Source organism: Alligator mississippiensis, chromosome 14, assembly GCF_030867095.1.
Source record: "Alligator mississippiensis isolate rAllMis1 chromosome 14, rAllMis1, whole genome shotgun sequence".
NCBI lineage: Eukaryota > Metazoa > Chordata > Crocodylia > Alligatoridae > Alligator > Alligator mississippiensis.
In genome coordinates this window covers 24,296,959-24,301,958 of record NC_081837.1, presented here as the reverse complement: position 1 = coordinate 24,301,958, position 5,000 = coordinate 24,296,959, and positions in this window count along the sequence as shown.

The following is a 5,000-nucleotide window of genomic DNA, read 5'->3' as shown; positions in this document are numbered from 1 at the left end:
GCCGTGCTGAGGGGCCAAACCCGAGTTTGGAGCCAGGTCAACGGGGAAAACCGGAAAAGGGCCGGAGAAGGCGGTCAGGCCGGGCGAGAGTTCCAGGAGCTCGGCCACAATTCCGATCTCGTCCCGGTCAAGGGCTCCGTGGAAGGGCAGCCCGGGGGGCGGGTCCAAGGGCCCCGGCAGGGACCCGGGCCTCCGGGGTCGGAGCCGAGGCACCCCGCCGAGGGGTGGTCGTCCCGGGCCAAGGCGGCGGGAGCCCGGGCAGGACTCCGCGGGGCAGGCCGGGCGGGAGTTCCAGGAGCCCGGCCGCGATTCCGACTTCTCCCCGGTGCCCTGCCCGGAGGCCGGGCAGGTCCGGGGGCCTTCGGCGCGGGCGGCGGGATGCTCCCGCGGGGGAGACGAGCCGTGCTGGGCCCCGGGAGGGAGGCCCGGGGTCGACCTGGCGCCGGGGCTCCGGCCCTGGAAGTCCCGATGAGGTTTTTCAAACGGGCCGTGCCCGGGCCTTCGCTCCAGGAGGGCGGACACTTTCGGCGGTTGCCCCCGGTGGCTGGGCCGGGTGCCGCATCTACAATATTGCCAGGAAAGGTCCGCGGAGATTTTCGGGGACACGCTTTTCGGGACCCTAGTTGCCCATCTTGGGTTCCAGGAGGTCGGGCAGGGGTACCTCCGGGACCGGACCGTGCTGCAGGAGGGGGTCAACCCCGGGTTTGGCTCCATGTCGACTGGAGCTCCGGCCCAGGGGCGGGCCGGGCGAGAGTTCCAGGAACCCGGCCGCGATTCCGGCTTCTCCCCGGTGCCCTGCCCGGAGGCCGGGCAGGTCCGGGGGCCTTCGGCGCGGGCGGCGGGCTGCTCCCGCGGGGGAGACGAGCCTCTCTGGGGCCCGGGAGGTTGGCCCTGGGTCGACCTGGCGCCGGGGCTCGGGCTCCGGAAGTCCGTATGAGGTTTTTCAAACGGGCCGTGCCCGGGCCTTCGCTCCAGGAGGGCGGACACTTTCGGCGGTTCGTCCCGGTGGCTGGGCCGGGTGCCGCATCTACAATATTGCCGAGAAAGGTCCGCGGAGATTTTCGGGGACACGGTTTCCGGGACCCTAGATGCCCATCTTGGGTTCCAGGAGCTCGGACGGAGGAACCTCCGGGGCCGGACCGTGCTGCAGGAGGGGTTCAACCGCGAGTTTGGCTCCATGTCGACTGGAGCTCCGGCCCAGGGGCGGGCCGAGCGGCTTGGCCGGGCGAGAGTTCCAGGAGCCCGGCCGCGATTCCGGCTTCTCCCCGGTGCCCTGCCCGGAGGCCGGGCGGGTCCGGGGGCCTTCGGCGCGGGCAGCGGGCTGCTCCCGCGGGGGAGACGAGCCGCCCTAACGCCCGGGAGGGAGGCCCGGGGTCGACCTGGCTCCCGAGCTCCGGCCCTGGAAGTCCGTATGAGGATTTTCAAACGGGCCGTGCCCGGGCCTTCGCTCCAGGAGGCCGGACACTTTCGGCGGTTGCTCCCGGCGGCTGGGCCGGGTGCCGCATCTACAATATTGCCGAGAAAGGTCCGCGGAGATTTTCGGGGACACGGGTTTCGGGACCCTAGATGCCCATCTTGGGTTCCAGGAGCTCGGACGGAGGAACCTCCGGGGCCGGACCGTGCTGCAGGAGAGGTTCAACCGCGAGTTTGGCTCCATGTCGACTGGAGCTCCGGCCCAGGGGCGGGCCGAGCGGCTTGGCCGGGCGAGAGTTCCAGGAGCCCGGCCGCGATTCCGGCTTCTCCCCGGTGCCCTGCCCGGAGGCCGGGCAGGTCCGGGGGCCTTCGGCGAGGGCGGCGGGCTGCTCCCGCGGGGGAGACGAGCCGTGCTGGGCCCCGGGAGGGAGGCCCGCGGTCGACCTGGCGCCGGGGCTCCGGCCCTGGAAGTCCGTATGAGGTTTTTCAAACGGGCCTTGCCCGGGCCTTCGCTCCAGGAGGCCGGACACTTTCGGCGGTTCGTCCCGGTGGCTGGGCCGGGTGCCGCATCTGCAATATTGCCAGGAAAGGTTCGCGGAGATTTTCGAGGACACGGGTTTCGGGACCCTAGATGCCCATCTTGGGTTCCAGGAGCTCGGACGGAGGAACCTCCGGGGCCGGACCGTGCTGCAGGCGAGGGTCAACCCCGAGTTTGGCTCCATGTCGACTGGCGCTCCGGCCCGGGGGGCGGGCCGGGCGGGCAGGCCGGGCGAGAGTTCCAGGAACCCGGCCGCGATTCCGGCTTCGACCCGGTCGACTGCACGGCGGGCGTGCAGGCCGGCGGCGACTCCCAGGGCCCCTTCCAGGCTGCGGGGCCCAGCGGTTGGAGCCCGGCTACCCCGGCGAGGGGCGGAAGAACCTGCACGGCGCGGCCGGAGAACCCGGCATGCATGCGCGGGGCAGGCCGGGCAGGAGTTCCAGGAGCCCGGCCACGATTCCTACTTCTCCCCGGTGCCCTGCCCGGAGGCCGGGCGGGCCCGGGGGCCTTCGGCGCGGGCGGCGGGCGGCTTCCGCGGCGGAGACGAGCCTCTCTGGGGCCCGGGAGGTCGGCCCTGGGTCGACCTGGCGCCGGGGCTCGGGCTCCGGAAGTCCGTATGAGGTTTTTGAAACGGGCCTTGCCCGGGCCTTCGCTCCAGGAGGGCGGACACTTTCGGCGGTTGCCCCCGGTGGCTGGGCCGGGTGCCGCATCTACAATATTGCCAGGAAAGGTTCGCGGAGATTTTCGGGGACACGGATTTCGGGACCCTAGATGCCCATCTTGGGTTCCAGGAGGTCGGACGGAGGAACCTCCGGGGCCGGACCGTGCTGCAGGAGGGGGTCAAAACCGAGTTTGGCTCCAAGTCGACTGGAGCCCCGGCCCGGGGGGCGGGCCGGGCGGGCAGGCCGGGCGAGAGTTCCAGGAACCCGGCCGCGATTCCGGCTTCGACCCGGTCGACTGCACGGCGGGCGTGCAGGCCGGGGGGCGACTCGCAGGGGCCCTTCCAGGCTGCGGGGCCCAGCGGTTGGAGCCCGGCTACCCCGGCGAGGGGCGGAAGAACCTGCACGGCGCGGCGGGAGAACCCGGCATGCTTCCGCGTGGCAGGCCGGGCAGGAGTTCCAGGAGCCCGGCCACGATTCCTACTTCTCCCCGGTGCCCTGCCCGGAGGCCGGGCGGGCCCGGGGGCCTTCGCCGCGGGCGGCGGGCGGCTTCCGCGGCGGAGACGAGCCTCTCTGGGGCCCGGGAGGTCGGCCCTGGGTCGACCTGGCGCCGGGGCTCGGGCTCCGGAAGTCCGTATGAGGTTTTTGAAACGGGCCTTGCCCGGGCCTTCGCTCCAGGAGGGCGGACACTTTCGGCGGTTGCCCCCGGTGGCTGGGCCGGGTGCCGCATCTACAATATTGCCAGGAAAGGTTCGCGGAGATTTTCGGGGACACGGATTTCGGGACCCTGGATGCCCATCTTGGGTTCCAGGAGGTCGGACGGAGGAACCTCCGGGGCCGGACCGTGCTGCAGGAGGGGGTCAAAACCGAGTTTGGCTCCATGTCGACTGGAGCCCCGGCCCGGGGGGCGGGCCGGGCGGGCAGGCCGGGCGAGAGTTCCAGGAACCCGGCCGCGATTCCGGCTTCGACCCGGTCGACTGCACGGCGGGCGTGCAGGCCGGGGGGCGACTCGCAGGGGCCCTTCCACGCTGCGGGGCCCAGCGGTTGGAGCCCGGCTACCCCGGCGAGGGGCGGAAGAACCTGCACGGCGCGGCGGGAGAACCCGGCATGCTTCCGCGGGGCAGGCCGGGCAGGAGTTCCAGGAGCCCGGCCACGATTCCTACTTCTCCCCGGTGCCCTGCCCGGAGGCCGGGCGGGCCCGGGGGCCTTCGCCGCGGGCGGCGGGCGGCTTCCGCGGCGGAGACGAGCCTCTCTGGGGCCCGGGAGGTCGGCCCTGGGTCGACCTGGCGCCGGGGCTCGGGCTCCGGAAGTCCGTATGAGGTTTTTGAAACGGGCCTTGCCCGGGCCTTCGCTCCAGGAGGGCGGACACTTTCGGCGGTTGCCCCCGGTGGCTGGGCCGGGTGCCGCATCTACAATATTGCCAGGAAAGGTTCGCGGAGATTTTCGGGGACACGGATTTCGGGACCCTGGATGCCCATCTTGGGTTCCAGGAGGTCGGACGGAGGAACCTCCGGGGCCGGACCGTGCTGCAGGAGGGGGTCAAAACCGAGTTTGGCTCCAAGTCGACTGGAGCCCCGGCCCGGGGGGCGGGCCGGGCGGGCAGGCCGGGCGAGAGTTCCAGGAACCCGGCCGCGATTCCGGCTTCGACCCGGTCGACTGCACGGCGGGCGTGCAGGCCGGGGGGCGACTCGCAGGGGCCCTTCCAGGCTGCGGGGCCCAGCGGTTGGAGCCCGGCTACCCCGGCGAGGGGCGGAAGAACCTGCACGGCGCGGCGGGAGAACCCGGCATGCTTCCGCGGGGCAGGCCGGGCAGGAGTTCCAGGAGCCCGGCCACGATTCCTACTTCTCCCCGGTGCCCTGCGCGGAGGCCGGGCGGGCCCGGGGGCCTTCGGCGCGGGCATCAGGCGGCTTCCGCGGCGGAGACGTGCCTCTCTGGGGCCCGGGAGGTCGGCCCTGGGTCGACCTGGCGCCCGGGCTCGCGCTCCGGAAGTCCGTATGAGGTTTTTCAAACGGGCCTTGCCCGGGCCTTCGCTCCAGGAGGGCGGACACTTTCGGCGGTTGGCCCCGGTGGCTGGGCCGGGTGCCGCATCTACAATATTGCCAAGAAAGGTTCGCGGAGATTTTGGGGGACTCGGTTTTCAGGACCCTAAATGCCCATGTTCGGTTCCAGAAAGTCGGTCAGAGGAACCTCCGGGGCAAAAGAACCGTGCCGCGCTGCCTTGTCAACCGAGCGTGGAGGCAGCGTGCCCCGATCCGGCGGGCCTGGCCGTGCGAGAGTTCCAGGCTCTGGCCCGCGATTCCGGCTCCCGCCCCCCCCCCCGGTGATGGGCTCGGAGGTCGGGCAGGCAGCGGTGCTTGCTTCCCCAGGAGTGGCGGGGCTCTCCTGACGGG